Source organism: Carcharhinus amblyrhynchos, chromosome 34 (assembly GCF_965287045.1).
Source record: "Carcharhinus amblyrhynchos chromosome 34, sCarAmb.v2.hapA, whole genome shotgun sequence".
In the NCBI taxonomy this organism is placed as follows: Eukaryota; Metazoa; Chordata; class Chondrichthyes; order Carcharhiniformes; family Carcharhinidae; genus Carcharhinus; species Carcharhinus amblyrhynchos.
This window is the reverse complement of record NC_137357.1, coordinates 3219863-3245937: the sequence shown is the minus strand read 5'-3', so window position 1 is coordinate 3245937 and position 26075 is coordinate 3219863. Positions and strand designations below refer to the sequence as shown.

The following is a 26075-nucleotide window of genomic DNA, read 5'->3' as shown; positions in this document are numbered from 1 at the left end:
TTCTTCACCACTCTGTCTACCAGTGATGCCACTGTCAACTATGTACTTTTACTGTGTTCTTTAACACTTCCCAGGGCCCTAGCATTCACTGTATATGTCACAGCCTGGTTTGACTTTCCAAAGTGCAATGCCTCATACTCACCTGTTTTGAAATCCATTTACTAAACCTTGGTCCGCTTCCCTAACTAATCAAGATCCCCTGTAATTCTTACAGGTTGGTAAAATGGGCAGACAGGTGGCAGATAAAATTTAAACATTGAAGTGTGAAGGGATACATTTTTTGTATGAAGGTGGTGGCATCCTAATGGTATTATCATGCTAGACTATTGATCCATAAACTCAGCTAATGTTCTGGGGACCTGGGTTCGAATCCCACCACGGCAGATGGTGGAATTTGAATTCAATAAAACAAATCTGGAATTAAGAATCTACTGATGACTGTGAAACCATTGTCAATTGTTGGAAAAACCCATCTGGTTCCCTTTAGGGAAGGAAATCTGCCGTCCTTACCCGGTCTAGCCTACATGTGACTCCAGAGCCACAGCAATGTGGTTGACTCTTAATTGCCCTCGGGAACTAGGGATGGGCAATAAATGCTGGCTAGCCAGTGACGCCATGTCCCATGAATGAATAAAGGAAAAAAGAGAGGCAATATGAACTCAATTGTTCCCACTTTAAAAGAACAGAAGCCTATGGATTCACAAACGCAAATCCTTGAAGGTGACCGGAAAGGCAAAAAGGATGTTTGGCCGAATTCTCATAAGACGCAAGGCAGCCAAATTCTGACGTCAAAAGCCTGTCTCCTTACCCAATCCTATCCATTTCTGCTTCAGAGAGGTTGGATTTCTTGACTTCCAGTTGGGCGTGAGCCTGGAAATGCTCAAATATGGAAATGCCTTGGCATTCCTGTGACCAACAAAGGGATAGTTAGTGGTGCCGCCCATATCAGCTTGGGAGGCCAGTGGACTAGAACGCTGACCATGGCACTGAGAGTACTCACTATAAAAGCGGGAACCTTTTCTCCTGTGAGAGTTGGCCCATTGAGAGTACTTGGTGTACCCTTGGTTTCATATTAGTTGTTGCTGTTGTCCACTTTTCAATTGTAATGTCGCCAAAAAGTATGGGCTGGTTAGGCATCCTGGTTTTCAATGAATCATCGAGTGTCCCAGCTTGGAGCTGGCTTAACTTGGTCGCTGCCCAGAGGAAGTTACCCAGCAACAGGCCTGATCATCTCTGTACAAAATGAGCCAATCACAGGTTTTCTGCTGGTGTGTAAGACGGCCCCTGCAAAAAATTGTGGAAAAAGTAGTCACATTGTAAGCACTTGCTGGAGGAGATCAGCTTATTCTGGAAAGCTTATCAGCTCATAAGATAAGTTCATAAGGTATAAGGCAGAATTAGGCCATTCAGCCCATTGACTCCACTCTGCCGTTCGACCATGGCTGATATGCTTCTCATCCCCATTTTCCTGCTTTCTCCCCATAACCCTTCAATGCATTCCCAATTAAAAATCTGTCTAACTCCCCCTTAAATTGACTCACTGTCCCAGCAACCACCGCATCCACAGATTCACAACCCTTTGGGTGAAGTAGTTTCTCCCCAACTCTGTTTTAAATTTGATGCCTCTTATCCTGACACTATGACCTCTCATCCTAGAATGCCCCACAAGAGGAAGCATCTACCCCATGTCTACTTTATCCATACGTTTTATCATCTTGTATACCTCAATTTGATTTCCGCTCATTCTTCTAAATTCCAGAGAGTATCGGCCTAAACTGTTCAATCTCTTCATGTGATAAACCCCTCATCTCTGGAATCAAATAGTGAACCTCCTCTGAACTACCTCCAATGCTTACTGCATCTTTCCTCAAATAAGGGGACCAAAATGTGCACAATACTCCAGGTGCAGCCTCACCAATGCCTTGTACATTTGTAACAATGCTTCCTTTATATTCTATTTGTTTAGCTATTAATGCTAACATCCCATTTGCTTTTTTTCTTAACTACTGTACCTGCATACAAGTTTTCTATGATTCATGAACGAGGACACCCAGATCCCTCTGCACTGGAGCACCCCAAAGTCTTTCCCCATTTGATAATAAGTCGCCTTCCCATTTTTCCAACCAAAATGCATGACTTCACACTTATCCACATTATTTGGGAGATGATGGCCCAGTGGTATTATCACTAGACTATTAATCCAGAAACTTGGTTAATGTTCCGGGGATCCGGGTTTGAATCCTGTCATGGCAGATGGTGGAATTTGAATTCAATTAAAAAAAAGTCTGGTTTCATGGTCATCAGTAGATCCTTAATTCCATTGTCGGAAAAACCCATCTGGTTCACTCACGTCCCTTAGGGAAGGAAATTTGCTGTCCTTACTGGTCTGGCCTACATGTGACTCCAGAGCCACAGCAATGAGGTTGACTCTCAACTACCCTCTGAACAAGGGCAACTAGGGATGGGCAATAAATGTTGGCCAGCCAGCGACACCCATGTCTCATGAATGAATAAAGAGAAAGCTCCATCTGTCATGTTTTGGCCCACTCTCCTGATCTATCTGTTTCCATTATAAGGTTCTTATTTCCTCGTTGCAACTTACTCTGCCACCTATTTTTGTGTCATCTGCAAATAGCCTTCTATCACTGTACCCAAGACATTAATATAGATTGTGAATAGTTGGGGCCCAAAAACCATACCCTATGGCATCCACACAGGTTCCTTCCTGACATCCAGAAAAAAACATTTTTCCCAACTCTCTGCATCAGCCAGTCACCTATTCAACCTAATAAATTACTCCTAATTCTATGTGATCGAATCTTGTGAACTAATCCTTTGGTGTGGCACCTTATCAAACGCCTTCTGCAAGTCCAGAATATTCAGTTTAAAAAAAGGGAAGTATACCTAATATGGAAAACAAAATTAATCCTGTCAAAAGACTTACAATAGGTGCTCCGGTTTTCTCCCGCAGTCCGAAAGACGTGCTGGTTGGGTGCTAAGTTCTCCCTCAGTGTAACCCAGTACAGTAAGAGAAAACTAATCTCGGCAATGAAGACACAGCAGATGAATCTGATGAGGAATTGAAGTTAAATATACTTTCAGTTTGAGGTGAATCATACGGGTTCTGGGCAGTTCCAAAATTAAGTGGACAAGCTATCAGAATGGATGTCAGCATGAGGGTTGCTCATTCTCAAATTCCTGAGACAACCAACCAGGAAAAATTTAATCGCTCACTACTAAAGCCAACAGATGTCACCTTGAGAACCTAAACTGAAGAAGTATTGCCTCTTAAGTGGATACACCACAGTCAAAGTAGAGTCAAGTAAAGTTTATTAATTAGTCAACAAGTAAGACTTACAGTAAGTTACTGTGAAAATCCCCTAGTCGCCACACTCCGCCTGTTCGGATACACTGAGGGAGAATTTAACACCTAACCAGCCTGTCTTTTGGACTATGGGAAGAAACCAGAGCATCCGGAGGAAACCCATGTAGACACAGGAAAACTCCACACAGACAGTGACCCAAGACAGGAATTGAACCCGGGTCCCTGGCGCTGTGAGGAAGCAGCGCTAATTGCTGTGTCACTGTGCCATCCCAGTGGGCCAACAGCGGAGTTGCTACTCCATGTTGTCCGAGGAAGTTTTCCAACTCACTTTTGCTGTTCTTGGCCAGAGATAATAAAGCTGAATTTAGAATGCTGTGAATGGGTTAGTGGATTTTCAAACAGATTCACAGAGCATCTTCAAAAATGCAGTCAGATCTTTGAGGACACATTTAGTTCCATAAAAGGAGATCAGGGGACACTCATGATTAAATGAGTACTTTGCGTCAGTATTCACCAAAGAGTAGGACTTGGTGGATGAGGAATCTGGGAAAGGATATGTAGATAGTTTGAGTCATATTGAGATCAAAAAGGTATTTGGGTTCTTGAGAAACATTAAGGTAGACAAGTCCCCAGGGCCTGATGAGATATACCCCAGAATACTGAGAGAGGCAAGGGAGGAAATTGCTGGGGCCTTGAGAGAAATCTTTGTATCCTCACTGGCTACAAGAGAAGTACAGTAAAAAGTCTGACAACACCAGGTTTTAGTCCAACCTATTTATTTGATAATATACTCACAAGCTTTCGGGGTTAGCCCCTTCGTCAGGTGAATGGAGAGTTCTGGCCTCAGACAGAGCATATAAAGCACAGACAGTTTAGAGATTACTGATTAGAATGCGAATCCTTACACCTAACATGCTGTTCAAGACCTGAAGTGGCTGATAATGTGAGTGGAAGGAGCACTGATCACAGTTTAAAGAGATGTGTATTGTCTCCAGACAGTACAGTAAGTGACCGTCCTTACCCAGTCTGGCCTACATGTGACACAGAGCCACAACGATGTGGTTGACTCTCAACTGCCCTCGGGCAACTAGGGATGGGCAATATGTGCTGGCCCAGCCAGTGCTGCCCATGTCCCGTGAATGGATAAGAAATGGACCTGTGCACTGAAACATGCCTCTAATTTGGCGCCAAACTAGCCATCAACCTCCAGAGGTCACAGGATAAGAGAGGCACACGGAAAATGCGACGCTGGTGTAGATGAAGGAAAGCTGCCTGAGGTTAGAGTTGAGAGGCACTGATGGAACAGGATAGATGGAGCTTTACTCTGCATCTTAGGCTGGGAGTTGGGCGTGCTGGTTAGAGGTAGTGGAAATTATTCCATTCCCAGTGCAAGCCAGCTTCTCCATTTCAGTATCGTGATTACAAATGTACAACTGATGTTTTTTATTCATTGAACAGGGTCCACTTCCCAGAGGCCCGAAGACATGCGATTTTTGTCTATCTGTCCTGAAGAAATTGGAGATGCTCTTGCCCGAAACCAAAAGCGAGGTGGGTCACTGTATCTGAACTGAATAAGATCAGAAATCCTGGGAATCCTAATGTTCCAGAATGGGAAATCTGCTATGATTTGGATCTATTTTCTCCCCTTGTCTGATTGATTCTATCTCTTGCTTCAATCACTGCCAGTTGTCATAGGGAAAACGATGGCCTAGTGGTATTATCGCTGGGCTATTAATCCAGAAACTCAGCTAATGCTCTGGGGACCTGAGTTCGAATCCTGTCATGGCAGATGGTGGAATTTGAATTCAATAAAAAAATCTGGAATTAAGAATCCACTGATGACCATGAAACCATTGTCGAAAAACCCACCTAGTTCCCTTTAGCGAAGGAAATCTGCCATCCTTACCCGGTCTGGCCTACATGTGACTCCAGAGCCACAGCAATGTGGTTGACTCCCAATTGCCCTCGGGCAATTAGGGATGGGCAATAAATGCTGGCCGGCCAGCGACACCCATGTCCCACGAATGAATAAAAAAGTGTTTGAATGTCTAAGCGGCCCTTCACAAGTGAGCTTAGAGAGAGAGCACTTCACTTTGATCAGAAACTTGAAGAATTACATCCAAGCATTACAGACAATGTACAGCACAGGAAATTATGGTAATCGTGGTAATGTGGTGGTTATGTTACTTCACTAGTCATTTTGCGAGCTGGACTGTGTCTGTTTAGCTGGGTGCATCCGTCAACTGGATTTCTGTTTAAAGTTAAAGTTTAACGTTTATTTATTACAAAGAACAATACAGCACAGGAACAGGCCCTTCGGCCCTCCAAGCCTGCACCGATCGTGTGTTCGTAACTAGATCATCCGTTTGTATCCCACTATTCCCAGTCTGATCATGTGGCTATCTAGATGAGTCTTAAATGATCCTAGCATGTTTGCCTCAACCACCTTGCTTGGGAGTGCATTCCAGGCCCCCACCACCCTCTTTGTAAAATATGTCCCCCGCATATCTGTATTGAACCTTGCCCCCTTTACCTTGAACTTGTGACCCCTTGTGTTTGTCATTTCCAACCTGGGAAAAAGCTTCCAACTGTTCACCCTATCTATGCCCTTCATAACTTTATAAACTTCTATTAGGTCACCCCTCAATCTCCGTCTTTCCAGGGAGAACAACCCTGGTTTACTCAATCTCACTTCATAGCTAATACGCTCCATACCAGGCAACATCCTGGTAAACCTTTTCTGCACTCTCTCCAAAACCTCCATGTCCTCCTGGTACTGTGGCGACCAGAACTGGACGCGGTATTCCAAATGTGGCCCAGCCAACGTTCTATATAACTGCAACATCATATTATCACATTAACTTACATTAACACTGCAATGGGTTACTGTGATATTCTCCTCGTCGCCACAGACTGGTTCCTGTTTGAGTCAATGCACCTAACCAGCATGTTTTTCAGAATGTGGGAGGAAACCAGAGCACTCGGAGGAAATCCACGCAGACACGGGGAGAATGTGCAGACTCCACAGACAGTGACCCAAGCCGGGAATCGAACCCGGGTCCCTGGCGCTGTGAGGCAGCAGTGCTAACCACTGTTATGCTGCTGGTGAAAGTTTAATGTGAATGGGTCTTGTGGAATACGCTTGCTAGGACAGATGCGTGCAAATGGTTCAGAGTGAATCAGCTATTTGCTTTATAGTGCACACAATTATCAAGAATCTTCACCATTGACTTCAGTTTTGTCATTGTATCTACTTACTTCTCATCCCATCTATCTTAGTAGCTTTGTCGAGTTTTTTGGGGCACTGAAATATTGTGATAAAGATGTGGTGCATTGTAGATATTCAAAATATACAGTCACGAGAAACAAGGTCTTTAGACTTGCTTATTAAGAAAAGGTAGATATAGTTAACCATTCAGCCTTTATCCTTTTGACATCCTTAAAATATATGTTGCACAGTCACACCTGAGGACTCCAAAACTTCTCTCTCAGTAAAGACTCATAATATTCAATCAGTCCATGTTGTTGCTCTGAAATCTTTTGACCGTTTCTCCCCTGCAAAATCACTGATAAAATTAAATCCAATTACACCCTTTGAATGAAATAATTATATTGAGTAATGTCACGCAGCCAGGTAGCAGAAAACCTTTGATTGCTTCTACAAAATGGAAAGGTTTCCCTGCAGTTTACTGGGGTTGCGAGCGTTACTCAAATATGAATTATTGCCAGTGTGCACAAGTCGCAAAAACCCAGTCTGCAGGTGCAGCAGGTGATCAAGAAGGCGAATGGAATGTTGGCCTTTATAGCGAGGAGGATAGAATATAAAAGTAGGGAGGTCTTGCTGCAACTGTACAGGGCACTGGTGAGGCCGCAGGTGGAGTACTGTGTGCAGTTTTGGTCGCCGCACTTGAGGAAGGATATATTGGCCTTGGAGGGAGTGCAGAGAAGGTTCACTAGGCTGATACTGGAGATGAGGGGGTTAGCCTATGAAGAGAGACTAAATAGACTGGGTCTGTACTCGTTGGAGTTTAGAAGGCTGAGGGGGGATCTTATAGAGATGTATAAGATAATGAAGGGGATAGATAGGGTGGAGGTAGAGAGATTCTTCCCGCTTAGAAAGGATAGCAGGACTAGAGGGCACAGCCTCAAGATGGGGTGGGGGGGGTTGGTTGCAGTTTAGATCAGAGTTGAGGAGGAACTTCTTCACTCAAAGGGTGGTGAATCTCTGGAATTCTCTGCCAGTTGAAGTGGTGGAGGCTACCTTGCTGAATATATTTAAGTCACGGGTGGATAGGTTTCTGATAGACAAGGGAATTAAAGGTTATGGGGAGAAAGCGGGAAAGTGGAACTGATCCACTTCAGATCAGCCATGATCTTATTGAATGGCGGGGCAGGCTCAAAGGACTAGATGGCCCACTCCTGCTCCTATTTCTTATGTTCTTATGTGTCAGAATGACATGATGAGCAGGCTACATTAATGAGAGCTGATACACTCACCAAAATCAGGGTGGTCGCCTGCACAATGTTATAAATAATAAATGGGATGTTTTCCTCTCAATTAACAATAGCGAACAATACTGTTCAAGTCAAATTTGTACTTTTTTGCTTTGTTTAATACTTGCGGTACGGTGCACATAAATTAACACTTATCATTTCTGTACTTAATATGAATGACTCACAGCATCAGACAATATTTGTGAGTGGGTTCCACATAATTAGTACGGTCATTTTACTGGGCACTTCAATGTTTAGTTGCTGAATATCAAAAGGGTAAAAAAATGTCATTGCGTGATTGAGGTAGAGGGGTTAAAGTGGTTTGCAGCTGGAGAAGGGGAAGTAGTAAGGAGCCAGGCAACAGGGGAAGCAGTGGGGACCATGATTTCCCTCTGTGCCCCTAACAAGCACTCAGCGTTGTCCTCAAAATACTCTCGGACCAACGACTGAGTGGCTTGATCAGTGAAGCCAAAGTCTTTGTGGATTTCCATCTAGAATTATAATATAAAAGCAAACTGGGAAAGAAGCACAAATTTAGTTTTAGAACATAGAAAGAACATAGAACATAGAAAAATTACAGCACAAACAGGCCCTTCGGCCCACAAGTTGCACCAATGATATCCCTACCTACTAGGCTTACCTATAACCCTCAATCCTATTAAGTCCTATGTACTCATCCAGAAGTCTCTTAAAAGACCCTATCGAATTTGCGTCCACCACCACCGATGGCAGCCGATTCCACTCACCCACTACCCTCTGAGTGAAAAACTTACCCCTGATATCTCCTCTGTACATACTCCCCAGCACTTTAATCCTGTGTCTTCTCATAGCAACCATTCCATTCCTGGAAAAAAGCCTCTGAGAACCCACCCGATCTATACCTGTCAACATCTTATACATTTCTATCCGGTCACCTCTCATCCTTCTTCTCTTGAAGGAGAAAAGACCTAGCTCCCTCAACTTATCCTCATGAGGCATGCCACCCAATCCAGGCAACATCCTTGTAAATCACCTCTGCACCCTTTCAATAGCTTCCACATCCCTCCTGTAATGAGGTGATCAGAACTGAGCACAGTACTCCAAGAGGAGCCTGACCAGGGCCTTATTAAGCTGCAGCGTTATTTCCTGACTCCTAAACTCAATCCCTCGATTGATGAAGGCCAGTACGCCATATGCCTTCTTGACCACATCCTCTACCTTTGAGGCCGATTTAAGAGTCCTATGGACCCGGACCCCAAGGTACTTCTGATCCTCTGCGCTGCTAAGAGTCTTACCCTTGATATTATACTCCTTCAACCCATTTGACCTGCGAAAATGGACCACTACACATTTATCTGGGTTGAAGTCCATCTGCCACTTCTCCACCCAGCCTTGCATCCTATCTATGTCATGCTGCAACTTCTGACATCCCTCCAAATTATCCACGACACCACCAACCTTCGTGTTGTCAGCAAACTTACCAACCCATCCCTCCACTTCCTCATCCAGGTCATTTATGAAAATTATAAACAGCAGGGGTCCCAGAACAGATCCCTGGGGCACTCCACTGGTGACCGACGTTCATGCAGAAAAAGACCCATCTACAACCACTCTCTGCCTTCTGTGGGCAAGCCAGTTCTGGATCCACAAGGCAACAGCTCCTTGGATCCCATGCCCTCTCACTTTCTCAAGAAGTCTTGCATGGGGGACCTTATCAAACGCCTTGCTGAAGCCCATATAAATCACATTTACCCTCTTCCTTCATCAACGTTTTTAGTCACATTTTCAAAGAAATCAACCAGGCTCATAAGGCACGATCTGCCTTTGACAAAGCCGTGCTGACCACTATTGAGCATACTAAACTTCTCTAAATGTTCATAAATTCTGTCCCTCAGAATCTTCTCCATCAACTTACCAACCACTGAGGTTAGACCCACCAGTCGGTAATTTCCTGGGCTATCCCTATTACTTGTCTTGAATATAGGAACCACGTTCACAATCCTCCAATCGTCCAGAACCTCTCCAGTCTCTATCGATGACGCAAAGATCATTGCCAGAGGTTCTGCAATCTCTTCCCTGGCCTCCTGCAGTAACCTGGGGTACATACGATCCGGTCCCGGCGACTTATCTATCTTGATGCTATTCAAAACTACCAACACATACTCTTTCTTAATGTCCTCATACTCAATCTTTTCTGTCCGCCACAAGCCTGCAGTAAGCCTCCAGTCAAATCAAATTTTGATTTGATTTCTTATTGTTACATATATTGGGATACCGTGCAAAGTATTGTTTGATTTATTATTGTCATATGTATTAGGATACAGTGAAAAGTATTTTCCCTTGCTTACTATACAGACAAAACATACCATTCATAGAGTGCATGGGGAGAAGGGAAGGAGAGGGTGCAGAATGTAGTGTTACAGTTACAGCTGGGGTGCAGAGAAAGATCAGCTTAATATAATCTGATTTATTATTCTAAATGTATTGGGGTACAATGAAAAGTATTGTTTCTTGCACGCTATACAGAGAAAGATCAACTTAATATATTGTAGGTCCAGTCAAAAGTCTGACGGCAGAAGGGAGTAAGCTGTTCTTGAGTCGGTTGATATGTAACTTCATACTTTTGTATCTTTTTTCTGATAGGAAAAGGTGGAACAGAATATGTCTGGGGTGTGTAGTGTCCTTGATTATGCTGGCTACTTTTCTGAGGCAGCAAGAAATGTAGATGAGGTCAATGGATGGGAGGCTGGTTTTGGTGATGGACTGGGCTTCGTTCACAATCCTTTGTGGTTTCCTGCGGTCTCGGGCAGAGCAGGAGCCATACCAAGCTGCGATACATTCAGAAAGGTGCAAGTGTAAAAATTAGTGAGAATCAAAGAGGACATGCCAAATTTCCTTAGCCTCCTGCAAAGTAGAGGCGTCGGTGGACTTTCTTAACTATTGCATAGGCGTGGGGGGAACCAGACAGGTGGTTGGTGATCTGGACAGCTAAAAACGTGAAAAGGTGCAATTGTACTGAGTAGTTCCTGTTTTGATTTGAATGTATCGCTTCCTTTTACAGAATGTCATCTCCAAAGTCGCCAGTAATGTCTGCCGCTCCTTACCGCACACTTACATGGTGAAGTGCTCCAACTTTATGAATACGACTGGACTGAAGGCCATTGACCTGCTGTATGAAAAACTCTCGCCCGATAATGTGTGCAACACTCTGCATGCCTGCTCCAGTGAGAAGAGTGATACAGGTACGTAACCCCCAGAGATTTAGAACCTAAAGCAGGTGGCATTCAGAGAAATGGGCAGAATTTTCAGGATGGCAGCGATCCCCGCTGAGTCGAACAGGTCACGCTTGGTTGAGCTACGGTTGGAAATTGATGACACAAATATATTTCTTAAAGCCACAGTATCATCACAAAACAGCCAGTGAGAGTGGCTAGAGAATTCTGGTCACCTATTATAGAAAGGATATTATTAAACTAGAAAGTGCAGAAAAGATTTACTAGGATGCTACCGGGACTTGATGGCTTGAACTACAAGGAGAGGCTGGATAGACTGAGACTTTTTCCTCTGAAGTGTAGAAGGCTGAGGGGTGATCTTGTAGAGGTCTATAAAGTAATGACGGGCACAGATCATCTAGATAGTAAATATCTTTTCCCAAAGGTGGGGAATCTAAAACCAGAGGGCACAGGTTTGTGAGAGGGGAGAGATACAAAAGGGTCCAGAGGGTGGTGAGTGTCTGCAATGAGCTGCCAGTAGTACGAGCGGTTACAACTTTGTCTTTTAAAAAAGCATTTAGACAGTTACACAGGAAGAAGGGTATAGAGGGATATGGGCCAAATTGGGACTAGCCTAGTGGTTTAAAGAAAGAAGGCAGCATTGTCAAGTTGGTCTGAAGGGTCTGTTTCCATGCTGTGAGCCTCTATGACTGATTCTAGCCCATGTTTCCAATATCTCCACCATCCTAGTTGGCTATGGAAGGAGTGTTCAAAGGGGCTGAGGAATCCTTCCACCACTTGCCACACCGTCTGCAAAGCCTATAAAAGCAGTCTGGGCGTGGAAATGCACAAAGCAAACAAACTGAATTACAGACTGGTTACAGTCCAGGCGACTATTTTTAGAATCACATCCGTGCCAACACTGCGAGACTAACTCAGCTGGTCTCACTCTGTCCTGCAATGATTTCTCTTGAATAATTCTCTCTTTGGAAGGCCTGGATTGAATCTACACACTGAGGCAGTGTATTTCATCCCAGCCACACAATGCATCAACAGAAGAACCTTCCCCATGTTAGCATTTTGCCAATCACCTTAACTTGGTGCATACTGTATGCAGTACATATTGAGACAGAAAATATGAGAGCTTTGCTCAATAAATGGGCTTGGCACAAAAGCAAAGAACAAAGAAAATTACAGCACGAGCCCTTCGGCCCTCTGACCTGCACTAGCCATGCTGCCCCACTAACTAAAAGCCCCTACCCTTCCGGGGACAATATCCCTCTATTCCCATCCTATTCATGTATTTGTCCAGATGCCCCTTAAAAATCACTAACGTATTTCTTTTTCCCAAGGAGGAAGAGTCAATTACTAGGGGGCACAGGTTTAAGGTGCGAGGGGCAATGTTTAAAGGAGATGTACAAGACAAGTTTTTTACACAGAGGGTGGTGGGTGCCTGGAACTCGCTGCCGGGGGAGGTAGTGGAAGCAGACGTGATACTGAGTTTCAAGGGCTGTCTGGACAAATACATCAATAGGATGGAAATAGAGAGATATGGTCCCCGGAAGGGTAGGGGGTTTTAGTTCAGTCAGGCAGCATGGTCGGTGCAGGCTAAGGACTGAAGGGCCTGTTCCTGTACTGTCATTTTCTTTGCTCTTTGCATCCGCTTCCACTACCTCCCCCAGCAGCGAGTTCCAGGCACCCACCACCTTCTGTCTTGTACATCTCCTCTAAACCTTGCCCTTGCATCTTAAACCTGTAAGCTTTCCAATTAGTTTAAGGTGGGGTTTTGGTTGGCCACTGTCTCTGCCAGAGGTTGATGACAACAATTTCTCCCATTAACTTGCTTTGACGCTGTGCATATTTCCCTTGGACAGAGCGAATCAGGAGCTTCATTGATGCCGACTACTTTCTCATTTGTGTTTCTCCTCTTGTTCCAATTGATAAATTAAAAGCATCCATTTAATGTTTGGCCAGGAAGAAACTGTTCGACTCTTGTCACTGTTTAATCCAAATTTCTCCCTCAATCCACAGTGCTGCCGATAATGGAATGTGACATGTGTGATAACGTAATGCAAGAGCTTCAATCAGCTCGGAAACGGGGCACAGGAGTGGACGTCCTTCTGTCAGGAGCCTGCAATGCGTATTCTGATGTTTCCAACTTAGTGGTGAGTTACAGGAAGAGGGAATTGAAAGGGGAGATGTGTCGTTTAGGTGTGATTGTTTCTGACCGATTTTACAGCAAGGAAGAAATCAATTTGATTTATTAGTGTCACATGTATTGGGATACAGTGAAAAGTATTGTTTGATTTATTATTGTCACATGTTTTGGGATACAGTGAAAAGTATTGTTTGATTTATTATTGTCACATGTTTTGGGATACAGTGAAAAGTATTGTTTGATTTTATTATTGTCATGTGTATTGGGATACAGTGAAAAGTATTGTTTATTGTATGCTTTGCAGACAAAACATACCGTTCATAGAAAGGAAAGGAGAGAGTGCAGATTATAGGTTACGTCCATAGGACCATAAGACACAGGAGCAGAATTAGGCCACTTGGCCCATCGAATCTGCTCCACCATTCAGTCATGGTTGATATTTTTCTCAACCCCATTCTCCTGCCTTTTCCCCATAACCCCTGATCCCCTTATCAATCAAGAACCCATCTATCCCTGTCTTAAGGACACTCAATGACCTGGCCTCCACAGCCTTCTGCTGCAAAAAGTTCCACAGATTCACCACTCTCTGGCTGAAGAAATTCCTCCTCATCTCTGTTTTAAAGGATCATCCCTTTAGCCTGAGGTTGTGCCCTCTGGTTCTAGTTTTTCCTACTAGTGGAAATATCCTCTCCATTAGTGAAGTCCTTGATTGTGCTGGCTGCTTTTCCTGATATGGAGATGCTGGCCTTGGATTAGGGTAAACACAGTAAGAAGTCTCACAATACTAGTTTAAAGTCCAACAGGTTTATTTGCTGAAATAAATAAATAAATGAACCTGCTGGACTTTAACCTGGTGTTGTGAGACTTCTTACTGCTTTTCCCGAGGCAGTGGGAAGTGTAGACGGAGCCAATGGATGGGAGACTGGTTTGTTTGATGGACTGGACTACACTCACAACCCTTTGTAGTTCCTTGCAGCCTTGACTGGGGCAGGAGCTATGGTACATCCGAAAGGATGCTTTCTATAAAGAATGGTGTGAGTCGTAGCGGACATGCTGGATTTCCTTAGCCTCCTGAGAAAGTGCTTTCTTGACTATAGCATTGGTGAGGACAGGTGATCTGGACACACAGAAAGCTTCCTTAATGTGCCACACCGCAGCTCACTGAGACAAATTGATGCAGCTTTATTTACAAGTCCAACTTGGGTTAGAAACCCGCCAATGCCTCTGATGACATTGCAGCACATTATGTGACAAATCACAGAGAGGCATTGCTTTACAATTTGGAACAGTTTCATACACTGCATCAGCAATGAGATCAGATTATGTACTGCAAACCAGGATTCCGCTAATCTGTTAAATGGAGAAAGTATGTCTGATTAAAATGTGTAACACTCAGCAACACAAAGCTTCCCTGCCTAACTCAAATTTAGGCACAGGAAGGCCATTTTGGATCAGCAAGCATTCCTGGCAATTTTGGTCCATCAGTATCAGTGATAATGATGTTAGATAAACACACCTCGCCTCCATCTGCGCACTTACTCTTTGTACAGGATTCCTCCCCACTGCTCAACGAATTCTTTCATCCATCTCCAAACTCTTCCTCCGCCTGGATCTCTCTCTCTCTCTCTCTCTCACACTCACTCACTCTTGACTAGCAAACAGGAAACAGGGAAATGGGTCATGTTCTGGGTTGGCCTGATGGGGTGCCACAGGAATCAGTGCCGGGTGTCAACTATCGCTGATCTGTATCAATGCCATGCATGAGGGGTTGGCGAACTGGTCACTATGTTTGCTGATGGTATAACGCTAGGTAGCAGAGAATGTTGTACAGGGGACATAAGGGATCTACAGAGGGAAATAGATAGTATTGCTGAAAAAAAGAGAGTTGTCAAAGCTTTTCATCTTCTACTCTTCAGGAAACTTTGCAAGAATAAAGGGAAAACAACAATCTAAACCACATTGGAAGAGAATTCGTTGGTGGGTTTATTTGATTTATTCATGGGATGTAGGTGCCATTGGCCGGGCCAGTATCTTTTGCCCATCTCTTATTGGCCTTGAACTGAATGGTTTGCTAGGCCACTTCAAAGGGCAATTGGGAGTCAACTGGAGTGACGTTTAGACCAGACCGGGTAAGGATGGCAAATTTCCTTAGTGAACTAGATGGCTTTTTACAGGAACCAACAATGGTTTCCATGTCATGATAGGTGGCATGATGGCACAATGTTTAGCACTGTTGCCTGATAGCACCTGGAACATGATTCAGTTCCTGCCTTGTGTCTTCATGGGTTTCTTCCAGGTGCTTGGTTTCCCCTCAGTCTTATGATGTACATGTTAGGGAAATCGGGCCATGCTATATTGCCCTTAATGTCCAAAGATATGCCGATTAGGAGGATTGGCCACGCTAAATTGCACCTTAATGTCCAAGATGTGGTGGCTAGGTGCAATGGCCATGCTAAATTGCCCCTTAGGGTCCAAAAATGTGTAGGTGAATGGGCTATGCTAAATTGCCTCTTACTGTCCCAAGATTTATCAGTTAGATGTATGCTTAGTTACCCCAAGATGTATAGATTAGAGGGATCAGTGGGGAAAACACGTGGAGTTAGGAGGATAGGGTTTGGGCAAGATGCTTTGTTGGGGAGTCGGTGTTGAGTTGATGGGCCAAATTGCCTCTTCTGCACTGTAGGGATTCTTTTGATTAAAGATTTTAATTGAATTCAATTTTCTCCTTTTTCCTTGGTTGGATTTGAACTCAGTGCCTCAGGCAGCTATGGTGGCTGCTGTTTTGGTGGCGGGTTTTTCTTATTAATTAACACCTTTTGTGTTTTGAATGAAATTTGCTAAAAGTGCATCATTGCACTGTCTGTGGCACCCAGTGTGAGAGTTAAGCCCAAATTCTGAGCTGCTGTATCAGCTGCCTAGACTCTAAGATCCAAAATTGCCTCCACAAACCTCTTCACGTCCTCAGTCACCTTTCTCTGTCCAGGATGGCTGATCACACCTACTTCTTTGACCAGACCACGAACCAGCTGCTCGAATGTAATTCTATGTGGTACAGTGTCAAATTGTGCTTTCGGACGTCCACATCTTATTACATTGAAAGTGCTATTTACATATTATACAATATATAACACAATTGTTGCCCTATTTTCCTCTTGCTTTGTGTTTCTATTTTGTCATCATTGCAAGAACCTCTTAGATTGTGAAGGACACTTAAATCGATGAGGCCATTAGTTATACTGGATTGGAATGATTTATTTTTCCATTTGATCTGCTTCTTCCAGTGCCAAGACTTCATTCGCTCCAAAAAACCCACACTCAGCAGTCTTCTTGAGAAGAAGGAGGAAAGAGATCTTTGTGGGGTAAGTGCATGAAGGTTCGTTCGCACGCTCATTCTCCACCATAAGATATAAGAGCAGAATTAGGCCATTCGGCCCATCAAATCTGCTGCACCATTTGATCACGGCTAATAAGTTTCTCAACCCCATTCTCCTGCCTTTTCCCCATAATCTTTGATCCCCTTACCAATCAAGAACCTATCAATCTCTGTTTTAAATACACTCAATGACCCGGCCTCCTGTGGTAATAAATTCCACAGATTCACCAAACCCTCTGGCTGAACAAATTCCCCCTCATCTCGGTTCTAAAGGGTCGTCCCTTTACTCTGAGGCTGTGCCCCTTGGATCCGAGTCTCTCCGACTAATGGAAACATCTCCCTAACGTCCACTCTATCCAGGCCTTTCAGTTTCAATGAGATCCCCCCTCGTCCTTCTAAACTGTATTGAGTACAGACCCAGTGTCCTTAAATGCTCCTTATACATCAAGCCTTTCATTCCTGGGATCATTCTTATGAACCTCCTCTGGACCCTCTCCAAGACCAGCACATTCTTCCTTAGATACGGGGTCCAAAATTGCTCCCAATATTCCAAATAGTCTGACCAGAGCCTTATAAAGCCTCAGCAGCACATCCCTGCTCTTGCATTCTATTGTATCCCACTTTGAGAATGGACATCAGAGAAAGAGTTTGATATGATCATTCATGTGTTGGGCTGGTGCAGAATTAATGAACCAAATGGCCTCCTTCTGTGCTGTATTGTTTTAGGTTTCAATAATTTCTGGTTAAAATAAGGTTCCTGCTCTGCGACAAATCTGATAGAGAATGTGAGGATGACTGATGATATCGGGTTCAGATGCTCCGTCTCAATCAAACAACCTGTCGACATCAGTTCGCTTGGAGAATAGCCACTTGGTCAGGGTATCAGAAACAAAGGGAACCCTTCGAGCTGGAATGCTACCAAGATTCATGAGAGGGGATAATGTTGAGAATCGTGACCCGGTTCACTGCTTCCCCAATCTTGTAAAAAGGATACACTTTGTGGATCTCTGAGAGTTCTATCAACCGATGTCTATCCAGGAAGAAGCCTCAATCAGGGTCATCCTTATTTACTCAGGATGCTGGTTAGCTCAGTAGGCTGGATGGCTTGTTCATGAGACCGAGTGAAACTGACAGCGCGGGTTCAATTCCCGTACCAGCTGAGGTTATTCATGAAGAGTCCACATTCTCAGCCACGCCCCTCGCGTGAGGTGTGGTGACCCTTGGCTTAGAGCACCATGAGTTAACCCTCTGCCTGCAAGGGGAGAGAAGCTTCTGGGACTTTGGCAACTTTCATTTATTTCACATATATTTTGTGACAGGAACTGGGTTTCTGTGCCAGAGAAATTAAAGAACTGTGGCTTAGAAAGGATGAGTGTGCCAGGGACCCAAAGTTATTGTGCTCAGACTGGGAATATGCCAGTGTCAGGTAAGCAGAACGTTGACCCTCTTTGTAATGATGACAATGGATAAAGATATATAAAGACATCATGGATGACGTTCTAACCTGACTTAAACCCTGTGTCTCATATTACTCTGGCAACATGGTGGCACAGTGGTTAGGACTGCTGCCTCATAGCACCAGGGAACCAGGTTCAAATCCAGCACTGGATCACTGTCTGTTGAAGAGTTTGAACATTCTCCCTGTGTCTGCATGGGTTTCCTTTGTGTGCTCCAGTTTTCTCCAAACTCCAAAGGTGTGCGGGTTAGGTGGATTGGCTATGCTAAATTGACCCTTAGCATCCAAAGATGTTCAGGTCAGATGGCTCAGCCAAGCTAAACTGGCCCTTAGTGTCCAAAGATGTGTAGGTTAGGTGGATTAGCCGTGCTAAATTGCCCCTTAGTGTCCAAAGATGTGTACGTTAGGTGGATTGACCATACTAAGTTGTCCCTTAGTGTCACAAGATGTGCAGCTTACGTGGATTGGCCATGCTAAATTGCCCCTTTAATGTCCAAAGATATGTAGGTTAAATGGATTGGCCATGCAAAATTACCCTTAGTATCTCAAGAGGTGCAGGGATCAATGTGCCATGCTAAATTGTCCCTTAGTGTCCAAAGATGTGCAGGTTAGGCAGATTAATCATGCTAAATTGCCCCTTGGTGTCCAAAAATGCATAGATTAGGTGGATTGGCTATGGGAACTTCATGGGGAAAGGGCAGTTTACCGATGAGGTGTTGATTCTACAGAGGCTCGATTTAGACCAGGAAAAAGATCGCAAAGCAAATGATGATGTCACAAACTATACATGTGACTCAAGTATTGAAATAACAGCATGACAACAGCCCTAAATATATAACTTCCAATGTTCCATTACAACAAATAGCCATAGTATGTTACGTAGACATCAAAACTGTATATACAGACACAAACAATAATAATACACTTAATTGGAAAGGAAAACTCCAGACAGTCACCCAAGGCTGGAATTCAACCGGGGTCCCTGGCACTGTGAGATAGCTAACCACTGTGCCACCATGCCACTCTACAGACGCTTGAACAAGACGAGGCAAAAGCCTGTGAAGTAGCTGCTGACACCACAAACTATACACATGACTCGACCTTTAAACACAGAGCCATAGAAAAACAGAAGATAGAAGCAGGAGGAGGCCATTCAGCCCTTCGAGCCTGCTCCGCCATTCATCACGATTATGGCTGATCATCCAACTCAATAGCCTAATCCTGCTTTTTCTCCATAACTTTTGATCCCATTTGCCACAAGTGCTATATCCAACCGCCTCTCGAATACATTCAGTGTTTCGGCATCAACTACTTCCTGTGGGAATGAATTCCACAGGCTCACTGGGTGAAGAATGTCTCCTGACCTCTGTCCTAAATATCTATCCTGAATCCTCAGACTGTGACCCTGGTTCTGGACGCCCCTCACCATCGGGAACATCCTCCCTGCATCTACCCTGTCTAGTCCTGTTAGAATTTTATAAATCTCTATGAGCTCCCCCCTCATTTGTCTGAACTCCAGCAAAAACAATTCTAACCTAGTCAATCTCACCTTATACATCAGTCCCGCCATCCCTGCCTGGTTCCTGGTTAAAGAGATAACCTTTATTGTCAACCTTTAAAGGGACAGTGCAGCGACACAACAGCTCCAAGTATCTGACAGTTCTGATTTTTATCTTTTGTCGGTTCTTTCTTACAGGCTATTCAGTACTGTGAGGAGCACGGCTGGAACTAAAGTAGCACTGCAAATTATTAAAACAAAATCTCTGGGGTAATACTGCTTCAGTTTAACCAAAAGCCATTGCTATCTTTGCTTTGAAGTGTAACTCAGCTTCAAGACAAATAGTTCTGTCCTACTACCTGAGATGTTTAAATTCCTTATGCTTACAACTTGTGATTAATTGTTATTGCTACACAATCCTTACACTGTGCAATGTGCAACTCTGACTGAATACTGCTTATCCCTTTCCTTCCATACTTATCTGTTCTTCTGGATGGTGTCTCGAGATTAGGATCACTGAGCTTTTACATTCATGTGAATTGTATTTTTTTTTAATCAGATTTATTCCACGGATTAATCATTTAAATTTAATAAATCCTGATTTAAAAAAAGCTTCAGAAAAAGATCAGGAAGAAAGCATTCCTTACAGTTTGAGTTTGCTGATTCAAGAGGAGAACATTCACTTTTTAACAAAAGTAAAAGAGGGATTGTGACAGAATTTTAACCGTTGATGTAGACCTGAGTCAACTCACTAATATTTACCATTAATCATCCTTTCCTCACCCTCTGTAGCTGATGTGTGGCACAGTGACAGGCAGCACGGTGGCAGCGTGGTTAGCACTGCTGCCTAAGCTGCAGGGAACTGGGTTCAATTCTCAGCTTGGGTCTGTGCGGAGTTTGCACGTTCTCCCTGTGTCTGCGTGGGTTTCCTCTGGGTGCTCTGGTTTCCTACCACAGTCCAAAAGATGTGCTGGTTAGGCACACAGTGGCCATGCTAAATTGTCTCTTAGTATCAGGGGGATTAGCAGGGTGAATACCTGGGGTTACGAGGATTGGGCCTGAATGGGATTGTGGTCGGTACAGACTCGATGGGCCGACTGGCCTCTCCCTGTACAGTTGGGATTCTATGATTCAATTAAGCTTGTAGACTATAGTGCTTCAAAAATAAGATTTGCTTCTTTAATAAACTATTACCAATACACAGATTTGGGAACTGATATAGTTGTTGCCTTGTCTTTCAATCGACTTAACACCTCACTCAATTAGCCATTTAGCTGAACATTGAGTTTCCTAAGGTTGTTTTCTTCAGCTGTGGTGAGCCTTCTTCACTCAGTCTGATATCCACACACAAAGACACACACACACACAGAGATATACAGAGATTCAGGGACACAGAGAGAGAGAGAGACAGGGACACAGAGAGAGAGAGAGACAGGGACACTGGGGCACACAGAGACACAGTGACACATAGAGAGACACACAGAGATAAAGAGAGAGAGACAGAGACATGAGACACAGAGAGAGAGAGAGATGCAGAGAGAGACACATGAGACACAGAGATGCAGAAATATCCAAGCCTCCTGGAGGAGCTGAGATCAACAATCAAGGTCAGATGGATAGGGTCACACAGTTCCAACTGGGAGGCACCATTTCCCTTCTTTCATCTTGGATAGGGTGTCAAACTGAATGAACGGCCTCACTCGGGGCAGTCATAGGAACATAGCAACATCGGCCATTCAGTCCGTTGAGCCTGTTCCGCCATTCAATCAGATCATGGCTGATCCTGGAGTCCATGTGGTGAACCTCTTCTGAACTGCCTCCAATGCCACCACATCCTTCGTCAAATGAGGAGACCAAAACTGGACACAGTACTCCAGAGGTGGTCTCACCAACACCCTATACAGTCGTAACAACACTTCTCTACTTTTATATTTCAGTGCTTTTGCAATAGATGTCGATATGCCACTTGCCTTTTTTATTACGTGCTGTACCTCCATCAGACAGACTCAGAAAACAGTCATGTTGTTAACTCTTCATCAGTAATTGTCATCACTAGCAGCAGCCATTACTAAAGCAGGATATGTGAGCAATTTTAAATACATCGAGACTCCTTGCCCCCAACTCATCAAATGAATCCCCACTCTTCTCGGAGTTCCTCTTAAGCTGCAGACCAGCACAGTGAGCTAGCTGTCTGCCTTAACCTCACGCTCCCAAATCTTCACGTGACTTTGACCCAACTCCAAGTTTTCCCATTAGTTGATCATGACAAATCCAGGACTCCAGATTCAATATCCCGTGGGTAAAACAAACTCACTAAACAATAACAGTCACAACATGCTTCGCAAGGAGCGGCACAGTGGTTAGCACTGCTGTCTGACAGCGCCAGGGATCCGGGTTCGATTCCAGCTTGGGTCACTGTCTGTGTGGAGTCTGCATGTTCTCCCTGTGTCTATGTGGATTTCCTCTGGGTGCTCTGGTTTCCTCCACAGTCTAAAGGTGTGTAGCTTAGGTGGATTGGCCATGTTAATTGATCCTTAGTATCAGGGGGGATTAGTAGGGTAAATATGTGGGGTTACAGGGAACAGGTGCGATTGTGGTCGGTGCAGACTTGATGGACTGGACTGAATGGCCTAGTTCTGCACTGTAGGGGTTCTATGACGAGATAAGGTAATACCCCTCCAGCACCCCCCACCTTCCCCAGCCACCATCTTGGGTTTGTTTCAATGAAAGGGCACTTTGTAGGTTGAGCAATAATCATCCCCTGTCTTTAATAAGGCAATTAGCTGAATGGGGTAATTGCCATAGCACGCAGAACCTGATACATCAATGGGTATGAGGTGTGCTACCCAAGACCTTTCTTCATTGGCCTGATGGGATAGAATGTGACTGGGGGAAAGGGCCACTGTGTGTGTGCCCTGATGAGGACAGGGGTTGTATGGCACAGACTTGGTGATCTCAGCATTGAATCATGAGAGGGTAACAAACCATGCCTCATCCCATCAATGCAGCTTTTTACTATTCCTTTGTGGGACGTAGGTGTCTCTGGCTGAGCCAGCATTTGTTGCCTATCCATGGCCCCTTGAACTCAGTGGCTTTCTAGGCCATTTCAGAGTGCAGATGAGAGTCAAACACAACTCTTTTGCTCTGGAGTCACATGTAGGCCAGACCGGGTAAGGACTCTCACCAACTTTTACAGATGCACCATAGAAAGCAAACTTTCCGGATGTACCACAGCTTGGTATGGCTCCTGCTCTGCCCAAGACTGCAAGAAACTACAAAGGGTTGTGAACGTAGCCCAATCCATCACGCAAACCAGCTTCCCATCCATTGACTCGGTCTACACTTCCTACTGCCTAGGGAAAAGCAGCCAGCATAATCAAGGACCCCATGCACCCTGGACATTCTCTCTTCCACTTTCTTCTGCTGGGAAAAATATACAAAAGTCTGAGGTCACTTACCAATCAGCTCAAGAACAGCTTCTTCCCTGCTGCCATCAGACTTTTGAATGGGCCTACCTTATATTAATCTGATCTTTCTCAACACTCCAGCTATGATTGTAACACTATATTCTGCACCCTCTCCTTTTCTTCTCCCCTAAATACTCTGTGAACAGTATGTTTTGTCTCTTCAACACTTTTCACTGTGGCACAATACATGGGACAAAAATAAATTGCCTTTGAACTGAGTGGCTTCTGAGGCCATTTCAGAGTGCAGATGTGAGTCACCCACATTGCTGTGGCTCTGGAGTCACATGTAGGCCAGACCGGGGTAAGGACGGCAGATTTCCTTCCCTAAAGGACATTAGTGAACCAAATGGGTTTTTCTGACAATAGTTTCATGGTCCATCAGTAGATTCTTTATTCCAGATTTTTTTTATTGCATTCAAATTTGGCTGTGGTGGGATTCGAACCCGGGCCCCCAGAACATTGGCTGAGTTTCTGGATTAATAATCTATTGATGATAGCATTAGGTCATCGCCTCCCCTCGTTAGTTGTCCCAACTCAAGGTCTTTGAGAAGCTCCTCTGGTCCTTTTGAGAAGCAAGCATGAGATAAGATGTCTCTCAAGGGGATGGTATTTATGGATGGGTGTTGGGAGTGTCAGCAGGGTCTGGTTTGAGGGGTGAGGGGTGACCCAGCTGGAAGTGTTGGTGTGGCCACGTACAGAGCTTTGCACAGTGATTTGATTCAACGTCAATACCTTTCAGGGATGAGCAATAGCAGATTGTTGTAGCAGGGTAGGGTAGAATGGCGACATTGGGAGTTGAATAGTGCACACAGAGTGGCTAATGCGTCCACTAAGTACTCTGAATGGACCAGCTCCCACAGGACAACAGAGTGTCAGCATTTGATGCCATGAACAGTGAGTTCCTGAGTGAAATGCTCAGCGTTCCACTCCAGTTGTCTCCCGGGGTTGTGTCCAGGTGGGACGTGTGCTATGGCGCCGATAAACTGCTCTTTTATTGAGTCACAATGTCACATCCACGTCTGAGCTCTTCTACAGCCACAGCCAGTTGGGAGATACAAAACTAACATTCTCAGAAGACTAAGGAAATCAGCTATGACTCTCACCTACTGTTACAGATGCACCATAGAAACATTCTTTCTGGTTGTGTCACAGCTTGGTATCTGTTCTGCCCAAGATTGCAAGGAACTACAAAAGGTCATGAACGTAGCCCAATCCATCATGCAAACCAACCTCCCATCCATTGACTCTGTCTACACTTCCCGCTGCCTTGGGAAAAGCAGACAGCATAATTAAGGACCCCACACACTCTGCACAGTCTCTTTTCCACTTCCGTCGGGAAAAATATACAAAAGTCTGTCACGTACCAACAGACTCAAGAACAGCTTCTTCCCTGCTGCTGTCAGACTTTTGAATGGACTTACCTTGCATTAAGTTTATCTTTCTCTACACCCTAGCTATGACTGTAACACTACATTATACACTCTCTCCTTTCTCCATGAACAGTATGCTTTGTCTGTATGGCACACGAAACAATACTTTTCACTGTACCCCAATACATGTGACAATAATAAATCAAACAATATTTTTCACGTTTCACAAATATGTGTGCTTACGGGGATAGGGCAGGGTGTGGGCCTGGGAAAGAACATAACATAAGAAATAGGAGCAGGAGTAGGCCAACTAGCCCTTCGAGCCTGCCCTGCCATTCAATAAGATCATGGCTGATCTGTCGTGGCTCAGTTCCACATTCCCGCCCTCTCCCCATAACCCTTAATCCCCTCTCTTATCAAAAACCCATCAACCCGCATCTTAAAAATATTTAGCGAGGTAGCCTCCACCACTTCAACGGGCAGAGAATTCCAGAGATTCACCACCCTTTGAGTGAAGAAGTTCCTCCTCAACTCCGTTCTAAACCGCGCCCCCTTTATCTTGAGGCTGTGCCCCCTAGTCCTACTGTCCTTTCTGAGCGGGAAGAGTCTCTCCACCTCTATCCATCCCATTCATCATCTTATACATCTCAATGAGATCTCCCCTCATTCTCCTAAACTCTAACGAGTACAAGCCTAGTTTATTCAGCCTCTCCTCATAGCTCAACCCCCTCAACTCCGGTATCATCCTAGTAAACCTCCTCTGCACTCCCTCCAAGGCCAAAATATCCTTGCGTAAGTACGGCGCCCAAAACTGCACACAGTACTCCAGCTGCGGCCTCACCAATGCCCTATACAGCTGCAGCAAGACCTCCCTACTTTTATTTTCAATCCCCCTCGCAATGAAGGCCAGCATCCCATTCGCCTTCCTGACCACCTGCTGCACCTGCAAGCTGGGTTTTTGCGACTCATGCACAAGGACCCCGAGGTCCCTCTGCACCGTCGCCTGCTGCAGTTTTCCTCCACGCAAGTAATAATCCTTCCTACTATTATTCCTACCAAAGTGGACCACCTCGCACTTGCCGACATTAAATTCCATTTGCCATTTCCTGGCCCATTCGCCCAGCCTATCTAGATCCTTCTGTAGATGTTCTGTTGGATAGCTGGCGCTGACCCAGTGAGTCAAATGGCCACCTTTTGCATTGTAGGGATTCTGTGTGTACCCTCCAATATTTGCCTCAAGCTGTCCAGAAGAAGTTCCTACAAGATGTTGGATAGAAACTTTTCTCAAGATGCTACCAAAGCAATGACTGTGATCACAGTCACAGAATCATTTGAGTGCAGAGGGCGGTTTTCCCCTTCCACCTCCCCCCGCACCCGTACCCCTGCACCTTGTTTCCATTCAAATAATCATCTAAAACCCTCTCGAAAGCCTCGATTGAACCTGCCTCCACCACACTTCCAGGCGGAACATTCCAGACCCCAACCATTCGCTGTGTGGAAGAGACTCATCTTCACATTTGCTTCTTTTGTAAATCGCTTTAACTCTGTGTCCCTCTAGTTCTCGATCCTGTTACGAGGGGGAACCAGCCCCCTCATGATTTTGAGCATCTCTATCGAATCTCCTCTCAGCCGTCTTCTCTCCAAGGGAACAGTCCGAACCGCTCCAATCTATTCTCACCACTGAAGTTTCTCATCCCTGGAACCATTCCTGTAAACCTCCTATGGAGTCCTACAGCACTTAAG

General features: G+C 44.6%; 1 pseudogene across 1 annotated transcript in view; it reads left to right on the top strand.

Annotated features, from left to right (window-relative positions):
• The first annotated feature begins 16482 nt into the window (after positions 1-16482).
• The window catches only part of LOC145361248 (prosaposin-like), a 50495-nt pseudogene continuing 40902 nt past the window's right edge, over positions 16483-26075 (top strand). The window contains exons 1-2 of the transcript XR_013889820.1: positions 16483-16527; positions 17861-17967. The product of XR_013889820.1 is annotated as a prosaposin-like (transcript). The remainder of the gene's footprint in view (positions 16528-17860; positions 17968-26075) is intronic.